The following is a 23,585-nucleotide window of genomic DNA, read 5'->3' as shown; positions in this document are numbered from 1 at the left end:
ATCGTGTTGTCAAACAACAAAAAGGGGGAGATTGTTGATACAGTTTGACCTGGCTGTTATTTTGATGTTGACACTGATTTAAGTTTGTATCAGATATTAATTAAACTCAGATTGATTACTGATCAAGGTTGATCAGGTGGAAGGGAAAAGTCCAAGTATGGAAACTTGGCATGCGGAGTCAGAGAGGGCTCGGTAGCTCGTTCTCTGGACTAGGTCAGAGAGGGCACGGTTGCTCGTTCTCTGGACCGGACGTGGAAGTCGGAGAGGGTGCTCGTTCTCTGGACTAGGTCAAAGAGGGCTCGGTAGCTCGTTCTCTGGACCGGACGGAGTCGGAGAGGGCTCGGTAGCTCGTTCTCCGGACTAGGTCAGAGAGGGCTTGGTAGCTCGTTCTCTGGACCGGACGTGGAAGTCAGAGAGGGCTCGACAGCTCATTTTCCGGACTAGGTCAGAGAGGGCTCGGTAGCTCGTTCTCTGGACCGGACGTGGAAGTCGGAGAGGGCTTGGCAGCTCGTTCTCCGGACTAGGTCAGAGAGGGCTCAGTAGCTCGTTCTCTGGACCGGACGTGGAAGTCGGAGAGGGCTCGGTAGCTCGTTCTCCGGACTAGGTCAGAGAGGGCTCGATAGCTCGTTCTCTAAACCAAGAAAAACTTTAGGGTTTAGGGCTGGGAAGCTCTAAATCTACATAGGCATTGGATCGGTCTGTTGACCGATCCAGTGATACTATGGTTATCGGATCGGTCACCAGATCGATCAGTAACCAATCAGTAACTCTCTGTGAGAATTACTGATCGGTCTGTAGACCAATCAGGAGGCAACGAAGTTTGGGAGAAAGAATAGGGGGATCGGTCTATGGACCGATCCATCTATAGTCTGATCGGTCCACAGACCGATCAGAGCCTCCCTACACCGATCAGGCTATGGGTTGATCGGTCAGTAAGGCTGTGGATCAGTCTGCTGACCGATCCACAATAATGAATGAAGTTTCTGCCGTTTCTCTGCAACTTCTGATTCATCTGATTTAACCATATGCTGTGAGCTTTTTAATTTGCAGGTTGTAGGTATCATACCAATGTTTAAATTCAAATTAAACTCCATCAGGAGAATAAGACAAAGTATTCTTTCTGCTGTGTTTCGCTGCAAATGGTGCAATTGGAGCATCAACGTTCACTGGCTGCGATCTGGCTGCGATCAGTTGACAGTCAACTTGAATCTTCCTTATTGGTTCGAGCTCAGAGACACCTGTGAAGAACATGGGTTCTATTGGTGTGAGTTCAGAGAACCAGATGAGAAGGAAGAGTGATTGACAACGCCTTAGCTTGCAACAGCGATTCGGTGCAGGTTGACAGCGATTCGGTGCAGAACACAGTGGAAAAGCAGAGGAATAAGAAGAAGGATGAAGAGATAAAGCAGTGAGTCGATCAAGTAAGTAAAGAGAGTTTTTTTGCTTGCTTAAGGTTTTCGAGCTCTTGGCTGAGAAGCTGTGTTTTTCCTTCTTGCGCTCTGCTGTCGTCTTCGTGTGGCTGTGAGCGTATTCTTCATTCTTTCTAGCCACTGATCATTGTAAGTCCTGTGCTTCATTTACATATCTCTGGAGACTTTGTGGAGAGGTTACTCCACCGAGAAGGAGGAAATCTTTAGCCGGAATCTATCCGGGGTGTGATCTACCGAAAGATCAAGGAATCGTCCACCTTACGGACACGCCGAGGAGTAGGGGCAAGTTATCCCCGAACCTCGTACATACTGGTGTTAGTGGTGCTTTGTCTCTTTTTCGTGTATTACATTTTCGTTTGCATATTTCCGCTGCGCTAACGATTTGTAGGAAGAAATTCCTTAAGTTTTTAGAGGAGGCTATTCGCACCCCCCCTCTCTAGCCATCCGAAGATCCTAACAGACTGAAGGTCCCTACTCTGCGTCATCTCAGCAAGGCCTCATCTTTGTGAGTTAACAACTGGGTTAAATGAGTGAGCTGGTGGCGCAGAGAAGATATCTAGTCTGATTCCATGAGCAAAGAGGAAGATAGCCTGAAGAAAGTGAAGGCGGGAGTATACGCAACCCTTTTTTTAGAAAGGGGAATGTGAAGAGTGAACCTCAGAGCATGTGAAGATGTTTGGGAAATAGTGTGTCATTTATGGAAAAGTAGCATGATCGAGGATTGGAGAATGGATGTGCATGCAGTAAAGTCCCACCTATCATTTATGGAGGGTGATAAATTCTGAGTGGGATATTGGGAAAAGGGTTAACAGTTAAAGAGGCACAAAGGCAAGGCCAGGTAAGAACGGGACCTGAGTCTAGTCAGTCAGACTGGAGTCTCCTTCGACTAGACTTGAGGGGGAGGCTTGTGATATGGTGCATGATAGAGGGGTCGGATAGCCGAGGTTTTCAGAAGTCAAGCCCACGGGGCGGTCAGAAGTCAAGCCCACGTGGAGGTCAGAAGTCAAACCCACGGGGCGGTCAGAGGTCAAGCCCACGTGGAGGTCAGAAGTCAAGCCTATGTGGAAGTCAGAAGTCAAGCCTACGTGGCGGTCAAAGGTCCAACCTACATGGTGGTGAAAAGTCAAGATTACATGGAAGTCAGGGTCGAGCCTATGTGGTAGTCAGGGGTTAGGCCTACATGGCAAGTAGGAACTCAGAAGGTAGGACGTACAGTTCAGGATAGGCGGACTAAGGCTTACAAGTCAAGACTTATAGGATAAGACATGAAGAACAGGATATGCAGACCAGAACGTACAGTTCAGGATAGATGGACTAAGGCTTACAGGTCAGGACTTACAGGATAAGACATGTAGAACAGGACATGCAGACCAGGACGCATAGTTCAGGATAGGCGAACTAAGGCTTACAGGTCAGGACTTACAGGATAAGACATGCAGAACAGGATATGCGGACCAGGACGTACAGTTCAGGACTTACAAGATAAAATACGAAGCAGGGCCGTACATCTAGGACGAGACTTAAGGAATGACAAGTGAGGGTCTCAATTCGTAGGGCGATAAGCGTAGGTCTGGATTTACCGGATGACAAATGCAGGGTTGGACATACAGATCTGGATTTACCGGATGACAAATACAGGGCTGGATATACAAATCTGGATTTACGAGGCGACAAACACAGGCCAGGGAATGCAGGTTTGGACCCACAGGTCAAGGTTTGCAGGTACGGGGACCTAGTCCAGGGTTAACGGACCTGGGTGGGCATGCACTATACGGCAATTAAGCCAGGGAATCGTAACCACCTGTCAGAGAATAATCACTGCATGTCAGGGAATATGCTAACGGTCTAGAGCTCATTGCCCACAGATCCCTCCTCCCGCCTATAGAAAGATGTCATGTGTCATTCACCGTCAGGCAAATCCTGACACCCGACATTCCCTGACACTTGTCAGACTCTAGAAGTACCCACTGCCATATAAAAAGGGAGACTTTCTCCCTTACGTAGGTACGCTTACTCATCCTCTCATATTTGTCCTTTACTTTTTCGCCCTTTCGTTTCACTGTACTTCTGGGGAAAAAGTACCTGACTTGAGCGTCGGAGGGCCTGCCCCAGGGACTTTTTTCCTGGTTCTTGGCCTTTAACGTGGAGGGTGCTTGTCTGAGTGTGCGCAGGAGACCCTCGCCTCGTCGTCCCAGTCATCGTCTTTCGTCATCCTCCCACAGTAGCTCTTGCAGGAAGTATAGCGCCAGCAATGCATCTTGGCGACCCCCGTCAACGCAGACGACAACACAGTCGGTCTTCGTCTAACTCAGCTTCCGGACGGAATCAAATATTAAGTAAAAAATAAAAATCAATATTAAGTAAACCATGTTTATGAAATTAGTATAATTAATTTTATTTACATATAAAATTAAATATAAATTAATAAAATGATAATGGGATTATAAATAGTTAATTGATAAGATATTTGATTATGAAATTTTAGATATTTAAAAATGAGATATTTAGTAGATAAAATTTATAATAAAATTTAGAATATTTGATGCGTAAGATATTTAATGATTGATATCATCATGAATATTTATGAGAAATATTTATTTCTCAAACTTGCCACGTATGCTATCCACGTGCATAGATGATTCCACGTATGTTGATCATGTTGCATTATATTATCTCCTGATCTGTTTTTTTCAGAGCATTCATGGGAGGAGTTGAAGAGGCAAAGACGTTTCTCCCTAGCAATGATGAGTTGGGAATTAGCTCAGAGTCTAATTGTGTTTCAGACGGTCGGTTGTTCGACCTCACAGTTGGGGCAGAGAAGAAGGATCCTTGATCAATACTTCTAGAGTTCGAAAGAGTACAAACAGAGAGGACCTGGATTTGATCAAGGGCAGGAGCAATAAACAGTCAACTATCGATGCGGTGATGAGGGTCCCCCTGGAGGATTATTATCACGATGGAGGTTAAAGTCAGGGCCGTCAACATCCCTGTATCATCGGTCGGTCGGGCGACCCACTTGTCCGACCGGGATAGAGAAAGTCCGATCCAACATCATAGCTCGGCTACATACCAAGTTTCTGACGCTCAGGTGTCGGTGAGGCACATGCCGAGCGACCAGCCCGCTCGGGCTTACATCAAACCTAGGAACTAGCCAAGCGGAGCCACGATCGAGTAGATCACATCCAAAGCGTAGCTCAAACAGTGAAAGATTGGCCGAGCGGCCACCTCGCTCCGCCCGAATACCATAGCGCCCGGACAGTTGATGATTGCCATACGGCTTACCTGCTCGACTCAGTAGCTGACAAAAGGAGGATTTGGCGATATCCTTTTGGGAGCTTGTGCCCCCGACAGACGACATGGTCAGACAGAAGATCGTGGAAGCTTTTATTGTCATGTTAGAGATATGCTCAGGTCGTTAAGGTATGGTGTCAGGAACACTTTCCTGATATGTCTTTTCAATGAAAGCTTTGGGAAGTGTGCACATCTCGATTAGTGTGCATGCGCGCTCTCGGAACCCTATATAAAAGACCCCAAGCTTCTATGGAGGTATGTTAATTTTTACTGTAGCCACTGTTACTCCGCTTCCTTCCTTCCACATCGCTAGTGACTGACTTGAGCGTCGGAGGGTCATCGTCGGGGAACCCTTCTCTGGCTCGGCACTGACATTGCTGTGGTTGCAGGTCCCCCTCGCTCGGAGTCCATACACGGTCGACAGGAGCGCCACGTCCCCCAGCATCCATCGCCTCGATTCTCGAACAGGATCAAATTTGACGTCGTCTGTGGGAATGCAACCTGCATCCGATCTGAGAAGATGGAAGATGTTGGACGAATGCACACCGTGACACTCACCCAGGAGGAGCTTGACATGCTCGTGCAAGCTCGAGCACAAAAGATAGTCGAGGTGCAGCAGCAAAAGGCGCTAGCCGATCGGCTGGCGCAGCAGGCCACATCGGCATCAGGAGGCCGAGCGACGCACGAGGACCGGCTGGAGCAACTCTCCATCTGGGGACAAAGCAGAGGTCCGACCGGCACCCAAGGGGAAGCACCGCCCGCATCGATACCATTCCACTGGGCTCTGTTCCAAACACCCTCGGAGGTCGCGCAGGCAAATCTAGAGAGGGGTCCTCTTCAGACGAAGCGCCCGTGTGGGACGCACGGAAAGGCAAGGCGCCTCGAGGCGACTCGTCTCCTGAACGGATCAACCGCCAGTTCTCCGAAGTGATATTGCATGACCCATTGCCAAGGCACTACGCTCCACTAGCGATCAGAGAATACAACGGATCGACAGATCCGGATGATCATTTGGGTAAGTTTGACAACGCGGCCACACTTCACCAGTACACGGATGGGGTGAAGTGCCGAGTCTTCCTCAGCACACTCTCCGGATCAGCTCAACATTGGTTCAGGAGATTGTCAGATGGATCAATACGAAGTTTTAAAGATTTCTGAACGACCTTCCTACATCATTTCGCGAGCAGCAGATGCTACCAAAAGACAAGTGTCAGTTTGTTTTCGTTGAAGCAAGGGCCGAGAGAAACTCTCCGAGCGTACATCCAGCGCTTCAACCAGGTAGCTATGGATATCCCCTCGGTCTCCTCTGAGACCATGATGAATGTCTTTACACAGGGGCTCATCGAGGGGGATTTCTACTAGTCGCTTATCAGAAAGCCACCCCGCGACTACGACCACATGATCAAGAAGACTACTGAGTACATAAATGTGGAGGATGCCCAGGCAGTAAGAACGAAGGAGGCACCAGCCGACCCCCAGCGCTGATCGAATGTCGACCGTCGAGCAGCCATCAACCACCGCGGGGCCAAGAGCCGAAGGTCGGCCACTTAAGGAAACAAGGGCGCATGCCGTGCAGCATGTGGCTTCCGGTCGGCCAAAGACATCGAAAGGCAAGGTATGGACGACTATGTTTTGCTCCTTCCACCAGTTGACGTCACACAACACACGTGACTGTCGCGGCCTGACGCCGATCGCCAGGCCATCCCTGAGGGGCTATCATTGCCGATCTCCCTCTCTCGATCAACGACACGGGCATCCATCTGCCGGGCGGCGAGGAGATGCAAGAAGATCACCTGAGCGACAACATCATCATCCGCAGAGGGAAAGTATCGATCATCCCCTAGCCTCTCGCGAGTAAAGCAGACCATCCGCTCGGGAGGAGGAAAACATAAGCAATGCCGCTCGGGGAGAAATAAACATCATCGTCGGCGGACCCACCAGCGGTGATTCTAACCGAGCCAAGAAATCATATGCTCAGCGACTAGAGATTCACGCCGTAGGTTATAGCCGAGAGAAGGCGAATGAGCCCGAAATCAACTTCGGGCCACCGGACCTCGAGGGCGTAGAAGTCCCCCACGTTGACGCTCTCATCATCTGAGCAGTAATCGCAAATTATACCATTCACCGAATTTTTGTTGACACAGGGAGCTCGGTGAACATAATCTTCAAGAAGGCTTTTGATCAACTCCAGATCGACCGAGATGAGCTACTGTCGATGATGACCCCACTATATGGATTCATGGGCAAAGAGGTTTTGCCGATCGATTAAACCAAGTTCGCCATATCACTCGGAGAGGAGTCGCTCAGGAGGACCAGGGCCACAAACTTCATTGTGGTAGACACCCCTTCAGCTTACAACGTCATCCTAGGCTGACTGACCCTCAATGAGTTTTGGGCAGTAGTTTCAACCTACTACCAAAAGATAAAATTCCCGGTAGATGACCGGGTTGGAGAAGTCAAAGATGACCAGTCGACCGCCCGACGCTGCTACGTCGAGATGGTCAAAACCGAGGCCAAGTCCGCTTGGAAAACTCCCCGATTAGAGGTTAGTGCTATTACTGAAAAGCCTCCTACCCTAGTCTACGAAGAAAAAGTGGAAGTCCAAATCCATCTTGGCCGAGCGAAGGCAACAACCTTCATAGCATCCGATTTGGGAGCTGAACAGAAGGCGGAGCTGATCGCCTGTCTTCAGCAAAACCACGATGTGTTCGCGTGGTCGACGCACGAGCTCCCTGGGATTTCCCCGAGCGTCGCGCAATATGAACTTCACGTCCGATCGAACGCTCGACCGGTAAAGCAGAGGAAGAGAGACTTCAGCGTCGAACAAAATCTGATCATCCGGGCAGAAGTAGAGAAGCTGTTGGAGGCTAGCCGCAAACGGGAAGTTCAATTCCCGAGCTGGCTCGCAAATGTCGCGCTTGTATCGAAGTCAGGCAATAAGTGGTGGGTCTGCATTGACTTCCAGGATCTCAACAAAACATGCCCAAAGGACTTCTACCCGCTGTCTCAGATTGATCAAACGGTAGACTTCACTGCTGGGTGTGAGCTGATATGCATGCTGGACGCGTATTAAGGGTACCACCAAGTGTCGCTCACCCGGGAAGATCAGGAAAAAGTTAGCTTCATTACGGTCGACGGGACGTACTGCTACAATGCCATGTCGTTCGGACTGAAGAACGTTGGAGCTACTTATCAGATGCTGATGAATAAAGTGTTTTGACGACAGATCGGCAGTAAAATGGAGGTATACGTCGACGATATATTAATAAAATCTCTCTGAGCAGCTGACCTATGTATAGATATCAAGGAGACCTGTCAGACACTCAGGACGTACGAAATTAAGTTGAATCCAAATAAGTGTCTGTTCGACACAAAGAGCAAGCGATTCCTGGGCCACATCGTCACCGAGCAGGGCATCAAGGCAAACCCCAGCAAAGTAAAAGCACTACAAGACATGTCGCCGCCGAGAAATTTGAAGGAAGCTCAACGTCTCACCTGTCGGATAACAGTATTATCTCGGTTTATCTCCAAATCATCCGACTGGAGCTTACCATTCTTCAAGATATTGCGCTAAGCCACCAAGTTTCAATGGGACCAGGAGTGTGACCGGGCGTTCAAAGAACTTAAGGAATACCTCAACTCATTGTCTGTACTAGCTAAGCCAGTAGTCGGCGAACCCCTCCGAATTTATCTGTCTTCGACCGAACATGCAGTTGGGTCGGCCCTAATTAAGCAGAATGACGAAAAACAGCCAGTGTATTTCCTAAATCATATATTGAAAGACGCTGAATCCTGCTACACTAGTTTTGAGAAGTTAACTTACACATTGGTACTCGCCGCTCGGAGGCTTCGCCCGTACTTCCTCGCCCACTCCATCATCGTAATGACCAACAGTCCCTTGGGGCGAGTTCTCCTCAATCCAGAAGCATCCGGACGGTTAATCAAATGGACGACGGAGCTCAGCGAGTTTGATATCCAGTATCAGCCCCGAACGACCATCAAAGCCCAGTCCTTGACAGACTTCGTTACTGAAGTACAAAACCTTGAGCTAGAAGTCGTTTAGAGGATATATGTAGATGGTTTGTCTACTTGGCAAGGGAGCGGGGGTCGGTATATTTCTCATCTCTCCTCAAGAAGAGCGCATACAACTATTCGTTCGGCTAGACTACAGGGCAACGAATAATGAAGCCGAATACGAGGTGCTCATAGCCGACCTACAAGCAGCCCGGCACGTCGGAGCCATCAGGGTCCTCATCCACTCGGACTCTCAGTTGGCCGCTCAACAACTGACCGGGACATTCGAGATAAGTAACGCGCGACTCAAGCTCTACGCCGAAGCCTTCAAAAAACTAAAGGCTAACTTTTGGGAAGTCGTCATATAGAAGATCCCCCGGTCGGAGAACCAGGCTGCAGACGAGCTGGCCAAATTAGCCAGCTCATTATCGTCGGTCGTCATAGCACAACCGATCGAGCAGGTATCCCTAGTGGCTCATATTGATTGGATGGAGGGGCTTACCTTCCCAAATGATTGGAGGTCGGCAGTGACAGAGTTTTTACGGTCGGAAACTACACCGTCCGATCGGGAGGAGGCTCGCTTATTGAGGAGAAGGGCTGGCCGGTTCACCCTAATCAAGGATCAGCTCTACAAGAAGTCCTTCTCTAGTCCTTTACTTAAATGTGTTAGATCGGAAGACACCGACTACATACTACGGGAGGTACATTAAGGATCCTGCGGAGGATGCCCGGGCGACCGCTCACTGGCAAGGAAGATCCTGCTGGCCGGATACTTCTGGCCGACTCTCCAAGAGGATGTTGTCCGGATGGTGGCTACCTATCTGTTTTGCCAGAGATATCATAGCCTCTCGCACCGACTGATCGAGGAGATGAAGGTGTCCATCGTCTCTTGCTCGTTCGACCAGTGGGGCATGGACATTGTGGGGTCATTCCCCATGATAACAGGTCAGCAGAAGTTCTTGTTCGTCGCGGTGAATTATTTCTCCAAATGGGTCGAAGCCGAGCCACTGGCAAGAATAACCGAACAAATGATCATGAAGTTCATCTGGCAGCACATCATCTTCCGATTCGGCATCCCGCGCCGACTCATCTCAGATAATGGAAGGCAGTTAGCTGGCCAGAGGCTCAAGGAGTGGTGTGAAGGATATGACATCCAGCAAACCTTCACTTCCGTGGCCTACCCACAGTGAAATGGGCAAGCAGAGGTCATCAATCGGGAAATCCTCCGAGTCTTGCGTGCTCGACTCGATCATATGGGAGACAGCTGGGTCGATGAGCTCCCCAGCATACTGTGGGCGCTCCGCACGACTCCTAAGGAAGGGACCGGGGCAACCCCTTTCCACCTGGTGTATGGCGATGAAGCGATCGTCCCCGTCGAAGTCGAAGTCGAATCCGATCGGATACAACATTACAGCGAGGACAACGCCGAGCGGGGGCTTCTGGAGCTAGACTTAGTGGACGAAGCTCGCGCAAAAGTTGTCGTCTGGCTGATGGCATATCGACAGAGGATGAAGCAAAGCTACAATCGGAGGGTGATTCCGAGGTCATTCCATATCGGTGACCTGGTATGGAAGAAAGAAAGTCGGTCGGCGACGTCAGCAAGCTGGAGGTCCCGTGGGCCGGACCCTTCAAGGTCGTGGAGAAACTCTGGTCGGGCGCCTACTACTTGGAGGATGAGGACGGACGACGACTAGAGTGGTCGTGGAGCGCAAACCATCTCCAACCTTACCAAGCCGGGTGAGAGGTGCATCTTGTAGTAGTTAATGTCTTTGCATCCCTGTACTTTTTGTATTCAGGGCAAAAGTAAAAAAATAAAAAGAGTGTTTCAAAGCTCTGTGCCGAGTGACACGTCAAATTATGAGTGGCGACATTAAACTCATGTCTCCATCGACGGTCGAGCGACGACCTTAAACCCACGACTTCGTTAAATCATCGAGCAACGACGTTAAACCCATGTCTCCATCGATGGTCGAGCGATGACCTTAAACCCACGACTTTTTCAAATCATCGAGTATCGACGTTAAACCCATGTCTCCATCGACGGTCGAGCGGCGACCTTAAACCCACGACTTTATCAAATCGTTGAGCGGCGACGTTAAATGCATATCTCCATCGACGGTCGAGCGGTGACCTTAAACCCACAACTTTGTCAAATTGTCGAGCGGCGAAGTTAAACCCATGTCTCCATCGACGGTCGAGCGACGTCAGCAAGTTGGAGGCCCCGTGGGCCGGACCCTTCAAGGTCGTGGAGAAGCTCTGGTCGGGCGCCTACTACTCGGAGGATGAGGACGGACGACAACTAGAGCGACCGTGGAGCGCGAACCATCTCCAACCTTACCGAACCGGGTGAGAGGTGCATCTTGTAATAGTTAATGTTGTTGGTGCGGGAAGCATCTGACGATTGAACTCATGTTTTGATAATGGAAAAGGAAGTCAAAGTTAAGTTTAATTGCTATCTAATGTGTATGATTGAGTGTTTCAGGAAAGTCCTAGCTATGGTTACGCAAGGGGAAAACCCTAGGGGGTGGTAATCCTAGGTCATAGGGGGTAGTAATCCTATGTGGAAAGTCTTAGCGGGTCGGAGCTTCGGGCAAAAATCCTAGAGGGCGGTAACCCTAGGTTGAAATCCTGGTGTCGCGAACCGGGTAGAAGTCTGGACGGGTCATGGACCAGATGTCCAACATGAAGACTGGAAGCATCAGACCGGACGTTGAGCAAAGGTAAACTCTCCTGAGCGGAGTAGGTGAGGACGCGTTCCCCAGAAGAGGGAACAGTAGGCGTCGGTTTGACCTAGGATTTCCGGACAGAAATCTGAAGTCAGAACCGGACAGTCCGGTGACTGTCGATTACTTACTTTACCATATTATGTGCTAACTTTGTGTTGCAGGGTATTTTTGGGACTAACGTGTCTTGCGGGTACAAAGGATCAACCTTAAGCCTCGGATGAACAGTGTCCGAGGCACCTCCATGGCGCTTGGAGGCGCCTCGGGTGTAAAGGAGCAAACTTCGTGCACTGCAGAGCTTGAGGCGCCTTAAAGGGAGTCTGAGGCGCCTCAGACTGCTGCATTGAGGAGCCTCAGATGGTTGTTTGAGGCACCTCAAGGATGGATAAGCAACACAGAGGAGTTTATCGCAGCGCACGTTCTGGGATAACTTTTTTCACATTTGAGGCGCCTCAATGGGGCATTTGAGCCGCCTCAAGCAGTGTTTATAAGGAGGCTTCGAGCAGCTTTGAAGAACATCAAGTTTAAAGCTATATTCCTTCGTGTGCTGCTCAAGAAACGACTCGACGAAACTACGACAAGTCCCCGACGACCCGAAGCTACGAAGATTTCTACTTTAGTGTTGTCGGTATAATTTTTCTAAGTACTTTTTATTGTAATTTCATATTGTACCGAATATTCAAGATTATAGTCGTTGCCCATTGAAAGTGATCAAAGATCGCGGGCCTTGGAGTAGGAGTCGTCATAGGCTCCGAACCAAGTAACCACTTGTGTTTGCGTTTGTCTTTATTATTTCCGCTGCTTTATTCGTTGAATTTTACGAATCCGAAATGCGTGAAAGCCACGAGCGCTATTCACCCCCCCTCTAGTGCTTTCGATCCAACAAATGTCTTTGTATCCCTGTACTTTTTGTATACAGGGCAAAAGGAAAAAATAAAAAGAGTGTTTCAAAGCTCTGTGCTGAGTGACATGTCAAATCATGAGTGGCGACATTAAACTCATGTCTCCATCGACAGTCGAGCGACGACCTTAAACCCATGACTTCATCAAATCGTCGAGTGGCGACGTTAAACCCATGTCTCTATCGATGGTCGAGCGACGACCTTAAATTCACGACTTCATCAAATCGTCGAGTAGCGACATTAAACACATGTCTCCATCGACGGTCAAGCGGCAACCTTAAACCCACGACTTCGTCAAATCGTCGAGCGGCGACGCTAAACCCATGTCTCCATCGACTGTCGAGCGGCGACCTTAAACCCACGACTTTATCAAATCGTCGAGCGGCGATGTTAAATGCGTGTCTCCATTGACGGTCGAGCTGTGACCTTAAACCCATGACTTCGTCAAATCATCGAGCGGCGACGTCAAACACGGGTCTTTATTGATGCGCGAGCGACGACGCCAAACCCAGGAGGTGGTATGAACCTTCCTCAGTTCCTTCAATGACACTCGTATGGCCAAGTGGCCAACTACAGAAACGCCGCTCAGGCAAGTGCTCTCGAAGGGGATGTCCGTTCGGGGTGACACGCGCAAAAGGTTAAAGGCAGTCATGCAAGGAGAATTATAAAAAAGAAAAGTTCCGCCGAACAGGCGAACATTCATTGCAAAAAAGTTGGTGCACCGCCGAATGGGCAGGCTTACATTCAAAAAGAAAATCTTCTACAGGACAGGTGCTCAAACTCACTCTAGATAATCAAAAACGTCATCAGGCAGCGAGTCATTTAACTTGCTGTGATTGATGACGTTGTCCGTCAGTACGGTGGGAAGATGGTCGTCTGCCTTGAGCTGCTAGAGCATCCCGTCAATAGCCAACTCGAAGATCTGGACGATCCGCTGGACGACCTTATCAGTGAATTTTTCTGAGCGAAGGTAAGCCCGCTTCAGCGCTTCAAGCCTACCCAGTTCGCCTTCTTAATATATCCCCATGGCCGAGCGGAAGGCTTCCAAAGCATCCTCAGTAGCTTTGAGCTTCCCCTGAAGAGAGGCCTCTTCAGCCGAGCGGCTGTGCTGCTCGATGACCAGGAAGTCCTTAGCCTCCTTAAGCTTCTGGGCGAGAGCCCAGGCTTCCTGATTCTTTAGCTCTAAATCATTGATGGCTCGGTTCTTCCTCGTCGTGGCTGACTCTATTTAATTATCAAAAGTGCTAACCTATGTGTTGAACCGACCCAGCATAACTTCTTGGTTAGCAGTCTTCCACCATTCGACCTCGAGGAGCTTGTTGGCCTTCTCCAGGTCGGCCTTCAATTGGGTGACCTTAGTAATAGGCGGCCCTTGGGAGGAGGATGTGCCGCTCGAGATCTTGAACTTCTTCAACTCGTCCTCCACAAAAGTGAGCCGTTGGCACATGGCTATGCTTTTCGTCCAGTACTGCAGGCGAACGAAAAAATGTTAACATTGATCGGAGGTAAATCGTGAATTGGTTGTAAAATACATACCTCGGTGGACATTTGCAAGTGGTTGTTGCCAAGGGCCCCAGAGGGCATCATCGCGGCTCATGCCCTGGCTTCCTCCCAAATGTCGGCAAGTGGCCTGCGGATGAGGATTTTGTGCTCGGGAGTGCGAGGCTGGGCGCTCGGCTCCAGGTAATCCTTCATTGGCAGGTGGAGGATCGCCGTCACGGATCGCCGACCACTCGAGGCTGACTGAGAAGAAGCCACCAGACCGGAATGAGGGATCGTGGATGCGGGGCGGATATTGGAGCGCAAAACCCTTCGTTAGGTCAAGGGCAGAAAGGCGATCGGTTGTGCAGCGAGGGTCTCTAGTGGCAGCTCGGCCAGGGACGGCGTCCGATCAGATGAAGTGACCTCCTCCATTGTCGGGATGGGTGCGGGAGATGAAGTGCCTACTCGCTCGGCGACCCTCACAACCGAGGTGGCGGAACGGGATAGCTGGTCCACTCGGCGTCTCTTGCGCCTGATAAGGGGCTCGCTATCGCCAGAAGACCCAGAGCCCTCGGTCTGGGCAGCAGGCGCCGACTCAATGGTTGGGTGTGGCTCTCCAGGAACTTCGATGCTAGGCACCCGGTCGGCAGCACCCTCACCCACAGTGGGCGTCTCCCCACTCTCAGTGAGCGTGTCTTCATGAGAGTCGACCGGGGTTAGACCTCGGCTCGCCAATTCCTTTGCAGCGGCCGCCTCAACCTCGGCTTCCTTAAGCTTTGTGTAGTCGGCAACCCGCGCTTGCATCATGACTTCGGCTGCAAAAGATAGAAAAGAAATCAGTTAGACTCAAAAGAAAGGATCAGATAATGGCGTACCTAAGCTGCTCGGGAGCTTGGTGCGGATCGGGCTCAGACCGAAGATGTACATGACACCTTCTAGCAGTAGCTTATGGATGTCATATCTTTGACTAGCCATCAGGGACGCTACGTGTAGATAGTCTGCTTGGCTTTTATGCTTCTTCAGGTCAAGTTGAGGTGGTATTCCGACCTGCCAGCGCATCCAGAAGCTAGGCCGTTCGGGGAGTCGCATGAAGAAGAAATACTCCTTCCAATGTTTGTTGGAAGTGGGCATTTTGTCAAAAAATACTAAGCCAACCTGAGACTAAAAGAGGAAGGTTTCCAGTTCGGACTACTTGGGATAGTAAAAGTAATGGAAAGCTTGAGGGGTAAAAGGGATGACGTGCAGCCAAAACACTACGACGCTGCTGCATAGCAAGTGAAAAGAATTTGGTATGAGCTGCGGAAGGGGAACATGGAAGTAATTACAGACTTCGATGATGAAGGGGTGGATAGGGAAGCGAAGACCGACCAGCAATTGGTCTCAGAATAGACATATGGTGCCGGTTGGCGGGTCGTTTGGCCGATCGGACGAAGAAGCCTGAATGATTTCGTGATCAAAAGGAAGCTCAAAGGCGTTTCTGAGGCTCTCAGCGTTGCCCGCATCGAACCTGGTCTCCTTGGTAGTGTATCAGAGATCGAGAGCGAGGTTTGACGACTGTGAAGAGCTTGCCATGGCCGGAATACAAAGGGAAAAGAGTCTGAGGGGAAGAAAGGCGAGCAAAAAACACAAAGCAAACACTGGAAGTACCGGGGAATGAAAAAAGATGGGAAGGAAGATTCAGGAAGAAAGCTTACAGAAGGAGAGAGTCACCGCCGATGAGATGCAGAAGATAGTCCGAGCACAGGTCGCGCAGGAGATCGCTGGCAGCTTTCGCGGAAGAGGCAAAGTGAGAAAAGAGCCGACGTTGTGGCTTTATAAACTTCAGGCTCGGTCGACCGGAGTCGTCCGATCTAGTCATGGGAATCGGAGCACAGGTCTAGCCATAGAATTCAAACCGCCAAACGTCACGTCAATGCCTGTCGCTTTAGACGTGCGGTGATTGCGGTGGTGACACGTGGTATTCCCCCATTGGTCCATATTTAATGAGTGTCATTAATAGGCATGGGCGCGTGCTCGACTTTAATGGGGGTGATTTGCACGAATTCCCAAGGGATTCGGGTGACGTTAGTATTGACCATACGCATTCGAGGACACTGAAGGAGAAAGCCCAAGTACAAACATGTGAAGTGTCGATCGGCCTCAAGGATCGGTCTTATGGCTGACCGACACTCTTCGACAGATCGACCGGAGTCCACACAGTATCACGGCCGATCAACCAATTGATCTCAAGACTTCTTCTGTCCAGTCAGTCGGACTTGCAGCCTCCTTCGACTAGACTTGAGGAGGAGGCATGTGATGCGGGGATGAGGGGCCCACCCAGTGAAGGGTCATTGCCACGGTGGAGGTCAAAGTCAAGACGGTCAACGCCCCTGTACCATCGGCCGGTAGAGCGACCCACTTGCCCAACTGGTATAGAGAAGGTCCGATCCAACATCATCATAGCTCGGCCACATACCGAGCTTCTGGTGTTCAGAGGTGTCGGTGAGACACACGCCCAGCAGCCAGCCCGCTCAGGCTTACATCAAACCTCGGAACCAGCCAAGAAGAGCCACAACCAAGCAGATTACATCCAAAGCGGAGCTCGGACAGTGGGAGGTTGGCCGAGCGGCCATCCCGCTCGACCCAAATACAATAACGCTCGGACTTCTGACGATTGCCGAATGACTTACCCGCTCGATCCAGTAGCGGACAAAAGGAGGATCTGGCGATATCCTTCTGGAAGCCCGTGCCCCCGACAGACGGCATGGTTGGCGGCATGGTCGGCCAGAAGATAGTACGACGGAAACTTCTGTTGAACCCCGTGGTTGTTTTGATGTGATCAACCAAGTTTAAGTTAAGTCTTGTTTATTTTTTATCACTGTGTCTAAGTGTACAGGAGCTTAGGAGCGCATGAAGTCGAGCGGAAGACGCAGCTAGTGAGAAGGAAAGCACGGGAAGGGAGCCGACGGGCTCGGTGCATCCGAAGGACGAGAGAGCTGCGGAAGAGTACACAGGTGGGCGAGAAGAATGTGCACAACGTTCGAGGGACATAAAGTCAGGATGGAAGACTGCTCGAGGAGAAGGCCGGAAATTGGGTTCAGGTGAGCCCTATTTCAGTTGGTCAGAATCATCCAAACGCGTAAAGCTTCGGAAGTCAAAACAAAGGAGAAAGCAAGTTGGAAATGAAGCTCAAGGCGCCTTCATCAAGTATTGGACGCGCCTCCACCTTGGAGGTGCCTTCATGCTTGTTTGAGGCACCTCAGCCCTGGTCAAAATGACTATTGTCGACCGGATAGAGTTCTATTCATTCACCCGAGCTGAAGCACCTTGGACCTCAGTTGGAGGTGAAGGACTGTTGGGCCGGCTAGGAGAGGGTTGTTGGATAGTCCTGTAAACACAAAAAGCAAACAACAACTTTCCTCGAACTCTTTAAGCTAACACTTGTATATATAAAGTAAGCCGATAAATTAAAAGCATAAAGAAAAAGCGAGACACAAGGATTTACTTGGTTACAACCGATGTGGTTGTTAATCCAAGGAAGATTAAGCTCACTAAAAACTCCTTCAGGTAGAGAAGCTTCGTACAACGTTGAAGCGCAGAAAACAGAAGCTAAACTTTAGACTACAGCTTACATACATTGGAATTACAATTCAGAGTTCGTTCAAAAGCTTCTGGACCAAGGCTATATTTATAGCCTTTGTCGGGTCGCCCTGAAGGGTTTCGGGCGGCCTGGGGGGATAAACTTTATCCCCCAACGATTAGATCAAGTCAAAACTCGATCCTGGTCAAAAGGCTGGTCCGGGCGCTCGGAAGGGTTCCGGGCGCCCCGGACTGCTCCGGGCACCCCGGAGCCCAAAGTCAACAGATGTTGACTTTTTCGTCCGGGACCTCTTCTCTGGTTCGGTCCCGCCTCAGTCCGGTTCTTCTCCTCCGGATCCGCTCGCTTGGGTGATCTCTGCCATCCGGAAAAGGGCTCACCCGAACCCAACTTCCGGTCTTCTCAAGCAACCTTCCGCTCTGGCTTCTCGTCCCTCGGAATCGCTGCGTGTTTCCTTCTCGTCCACCAGCGTACTCATCCACAGTCTTCGTCCCTCAGTCGCACCCCGTGCCGACCTTCTCGCTAGCTGCGTTTATTGCTCCCCGAGCAATCTTCCGCTCCGGCTTTCGTCACTCGGAACCACCGCACGCTTCCTTCTCATCCACCGGGGTACTCTTCAGCAGCACCCCGTCCCTCGGACGCACCGCGTGCCGTTCTTCTCGCTAGCTGCGTCTTCCGCTCGAGTACCTGTGCTCCTAAGCTTTTGCACACTTAGACACAAGGTTAAAACAACACAGGACCTAACTTAACTTGTTGATCACACCAAAACAACCTTGGGGTTCCAACAATCTCCCCCTTTTTGATGTGATCAACCCAAGTTAAGCTAGGGTCAATAATAGATATGAAAATTAAACAGTTTATTTTGCACTAACGTGCAACAAGATAAAAACATTTAAATTTCAGGATAGAAACATTAAATTTAAAAAAATTTAATTTCTACCTCCCCCTAGACTTATACTTTTGCTTCTCCTCCTTTGTTCACATAAAAAATGGGGTAAAAAAAAGAATCTAAGGGTTGTTATTTAGAAAAATTATGAAAATATATTTCAATGATTTTTAGGGAAAATATTTCTAAGTCAAGAAAATTTTCTAAGTCAAAAATAACTTTTGAAAAATTTCTAAGCATTCGACATCAAGATTAAGAAGTTTCTAAACAGAAAGCTTTATGCAAGAAAATTTAAGAGAATTAATAACATAAAGAAAAATTTTCTATGCATTTATTTATTTATATATTTTATTCTTTATGCTTTAATCAGAAAGTTTTAAATTTCCATTTTAATTTATTATAGCTTCTTAAATCACACTTTTTCAGATTTAAAGCAACCATGATTAAACATGCACAGATTTGTATCATGTTAATCTCTATTTCACAATAATATTTTGATAATCTAAATTCTAATTTGATAAAGTTTTTCGACAACATATCCAATTTGCAAAATTTGTTTGACAAAATATTTTGTAATTTGCAAAAATATTTTGACAACATAAATTGTAATTTGAACAAATCTGTTGATAATTTACAAAATTCGTTCAAAAAAATATTTCATATTTAGCAAAATTTATTCGTCAGAAGATTTTCTAATTCGAAAAATTCTTTCGACGATTCAATTTTTAATTCGCAAAATTCTTTCGGTGACATTTTGATTGATTTAACTAATTGTTCAGAAGTTGGAGTCCATACCTGACTTACCTTTTCGGCCGTTGGTTCTCTCCCTGTCGAGTTGTTTTCCTTCGACGTTACTCCCCCTTTATTGATGCTCTCGATGTTTATTGAGGAAGAGCTGATTGCGTCTTCTGGTAGATGCTCGGTGGTGAGAGATGTTTCAGCAATTTCCTTGATCTCTGACTCTTCTGTCGGTGACTCGATGTCTATTGAAGAGTTGGATTCGATTGCAGGTGGTTCTTCGTAAAGCTTCAAGAACCTTTCCCAAAGTTCCTTTGCGCTTTTGTATGTTCCGACTCTGTCGAGATCCTTAGCAGGTAACACGCTCAAAAGACTGGATTCAGCCTTATCGTTTGCCATGAATTTGTCGCGTTGCTCATCAGTCCATTGATGCTCCTTAAGTTCTTCTCCTTCTTCATTTTTGGGCATTATAAAACCATACTTCATTATTAATAACATATTGAAATCAGTTTTAAAGTAAACCTCCATTCGTCGCTTCCAGAATGTGAACTACCCCTCGAATGTTGGTGAATAGATGTTAGCTCTGGCCATATCGTTGCTTCGATCGGCGGTTAGTCCTCCTGAAGCGCCTCGGCTCTGATACCACTTGAAGGACCGTTGGGCCGGCTAGGAGAGAGTTGTTGGATAGTCCTATAAACACAAAAAACAAACAACAACCTTCCTCGAACTCTTTAAGCTAACACTTGTATATATAAAGTAAGCCGATAAATTAAAAGCATAAAGAAAAAGTGAGGTACAAGGATTTACTTGGTTACAACCGATGTGGTTGTTAATCCAAGGAAGATTAAGCTCACTAAGAACTCCTTCAGGCGGAGAAGCCTCGTACAGCGTTGAAGCGCAGAAAACAGAAGCTCAACTTTAGACTAAAGCTTACAAGCGTTGGAATTACAATTCAGAGTTCATTCAAAAGCTTCTGGACCAAGGCTATATTTATAGCCTTGGTCTGGGCGCCCTGAAAGGTTCCAAGCGCCTTGGGGGGATAAACTTTATCCCCCAACGATCAGATCGTCAAAACTCGATCTTGGTGAAAAGGCTGGTCCGGGCGCCCGGAAGGGTTCCTGGCGTCCCGGAGGGCTCCGGGCGCCCCGGACTGCTCCGGGCACCCCGGAGCCCAAAGTCAACAGATGTTGACTTTTTTCGTCCGGGACCTCTTCTCTTGTTCGGTCCCGCCTCGGTCCGATTCTTCTCCTCCGGATCCGCTCGCTTGGGTGATCTCTGCCATCTGGAAAAGGGCTCACCCGAACCCAACTTCCGGTCTTCTCGAGCAGCCTTCCGCTCCGGCTTCTCGTCCCTCGGAATCGCTGTGTGTTTCCTTCTCGTCCACCAGCGTACTCATCCGCAGTCTTCGTCCCTCGGTCGCACCCCGTGCCGACCTTCTCGCTAGCTGCGTCTCTTGCTCCCCGAGCAATCTTTCGCTCCGGCTTTCGTCCGTCGGAACCACCGCACACTTCCTTCTCATCCACCGGGGTACTCTTCCGCAGCACCTCGTCCCTCAGACGCACTGCGTGTCGTCTCTCTCGCTAGCTATGTCTTCCTCTCGAGTATCTGTGCTCCTAAGCTCCTGCACACTAAGACACAAGGTTAAAACAACACAGGACCTAACTTAACTTGTTGATCAGACCAAAACAACCTTGGGGTTCCAACAGGAGGCACCTTCGACCTACGGGATAGACTTTCCAGGGGCTATAAAAGGACCCCTGGACCTAGGAATGAAACATCAATCAAGTATTCAACTCTGTATTCATTTCTAGCAATAGTTCTAAGCTTCTAATGTGTAAAATGCTTCTCCGTCTTCAGAGAAGGAGATCTTTCAGAGTTTTTTTTTCTACTGCCTTAGATTAACAACCTTCTTGGTTATAACAAAGTAAATTGCTGAGTCTTTTTCTTTTAGTTTACTTTATTACTGTTGCATTTTTTGAGTTGAAAGTCTTAAGGAGGGTATACTCTTTTATTGTGCAGGCAATTCACCCCCTCTTGTCGGCCCCGCTACACCAACAAGTGCTATCAGAGCCCGACAGCCTTAGAAGGACTAGCCGCCGACTGAAGCACAAAGATCAAGATGATGGCCGACGTGAACATTCATCCCCCGAAATTCGACGGAGACTTCGCTACGTGGAAACGCCGAATGGAGGTATTCTTTAAGACTGAATTTGATATACTTTTAATAATGAAATATGGATATGCAGTACCAAAAGACAAAGAAGAATACAACTAGACGAAGAAGGAGCAAGCCAATTTCGTGGCCAACGGAAAGACGGAATTTCACTTGCTCAGCGTTTTGCTGCCCCAGGAGGTAAGTCGGATTGGAAGCTATGACTCCGCTAAAGACCTCTGGGATAAATTCCTGGAGCTCCACGAAGACACCTCAGAAGCGAAGTTAACAAGGCGGGACATCCTCCGGACTCAGCTGATGAATCTCCGGATGAACATCAGCGAGAAGGTAGCGCAACTCCAAGCGAGAATCAAGGAGCTGATAACGCAACTGACAAATCTCGGCGAATCGGTAATGAACCGAGACTCTATCTGGTATGCGCTCAACACCTTCCCTTGAACTCCAGAGTGGGCATGCTTAGTAGATGCTTACTACATCTCTAAGGACTTTGAGGTAAGTAGTTTAGAAAGTTTATTTTCTACTTTCGAACTTCACGAGTCTCGACTTGCAGAGCCTAAACAAGTAGAGAAGTCAAACCTCAACATTGCCCTACAAGCCGAAAAGGACGATCCCGACTCCGAAGAGTCAATCGACGAAACTGAAGCGACGTTACTAGTAAGACGTTTCACTAAATTTATTAAAACTAATAAATTTCGATCGCAGTCATGGAAGAATCAACACAACAAAAGGACGGTCCGATGCTACAACTGCAACGAGGAAGGGCACATCAAGGATGACTGCCCCAAATTAAAGAAAAATGACAAGAAAAAGTCTCGAAGACCGGCACCCTCTAAACGCAAGAGTTTGAAGGCTACATGGGATGAATCTTCATCCTCGGAATCTGAAGTCGAAGCCTTCTCGGGAGTAGCACTGATGGCCAACCACCTTTTTGAAGAAACCGGCTCGGAGATGAGTATAGATGAAGGGGGAGGATCATTAGAAGAAGAAAGCTATGATGAAGGGGGAGCATCACCGAGTGAGGTAAGTAAGGTACATGCTTTAACCCCTACTCAGTCTTTTCTATTTATCAAAGTGCTTACGAAAGATCTAGCAAAATTAGAAAAAGAAAATGCTGAATTGAAATTGAAATTAGCAAAAGCATGCCCCCTAGAAATGTATGATAATTTAAAATTAGAAAATGAAAAATTAAAAATTGAAATTGAAAAATTGAAAAATAATCATGCATGCTTAAATAAATTTCCAAAATCAAAACTTAGAACTTATGAAAAATTAAATTGGTATATTAGAAAAGATTAGGGACAACTTAGAAAAGATCCTAGAAACTATATACCCCCTAAGTTTTTTGTTAATCCAGTAAGAAGGAACCTTTACTGGATTCCAAAATCTTTACTAGATTATTTTTTTTTAAGTTAGAGCTTACAGCGAGAAAATTAAACGTTAAAATTTCTTTATGAGGCTTTGTCTAAGGAAGTGGTTGTTGTTCCAATAACTAAGAAGGTCTAGTGCTTTGCCACGACCTGGAAGCCAAAATATTAAAAATAAAATGTTTAATTAACTTTCTGGTAAAAGTATTAAAATTAAAAATAGATAATGCTTTGAAAAGTTTTTTAAACGCTTCTGAAATTCGAAAATTTTTGTCTTAACTAAGTTTTTTTCTAAAAAATGATTTAAATATTAAATTTTTACTTAGAATTTTTTTTCCTTCGAAGAACATTTTTTCTAGTTAAAATTTCTTCTAAATTTACACATTTTTTCTTAGAAAATTGTCTTCCTTAGAAAACTTAAAAATTGTTTTTAGCTGGAAATGTTTTGTATCCCGTTTTTTGCTGTGATCAAAGGGGGAGAAATAGGTATAAGTTAAGTTTAGGAAAAAACAACCTTTGGTTAATTTGTTTTTATGCTTTTCCACAATTGATATTAGAACTTGATCCTGTCCGAACCGGGATCAATGGACGCTGGGGATGTGGCGCTCCCTGCTGTATCCTCGAGTGCTCCGGTGAACCTGCAACAAAACCGAGCCGGGGGGGTGTCCCGGCGACGGCCCTCCGACGCTCAAGTTAGGCGAAGGAATAAGAAAGTGGCTTAGAAAATGTAGACTTGTGTACCTCCGGTTGAAGAAATGGAGGCCTTATATAGACCTCTAGAAGGAGCCTGGGCACACCAATCGAAGCGATCACCTGCTTTCGACCATGCCTAGGTATGGGCCTGTCAGAAGGGCATCCATAAGACCATACTGCTACTGTATCAACCTGTCCGTGATGTGATGGTGGGGCCTTTAATGGTGCCATCTTGCATACAGTCTACTCATCATGCCTTTGCTGACATATTATATCCCGAGCCGATCGAATAGGCCGCTCGGCTAACCACTG

Source organism: Zingiber officinale, chromosome 2A (genome assembly GCF_018446385.1).
Source record: "Zingiber officinale cultivar Zhangliang chromosome 2A, Zo_v1.1, whole genome shotgun sequence".
NCBI classification, from domain to species: Eukaryota; Viridiplantae; Streptophyta; class Magnoliopsida; order Zingiberales; family Zingiberaceae; genus Zingiber; species Zingiber officinale.
The sequence above is the reverse complement of the archived record's forward strand: the minus strand, read 5'-3'. Positions refer to the sequence as shown.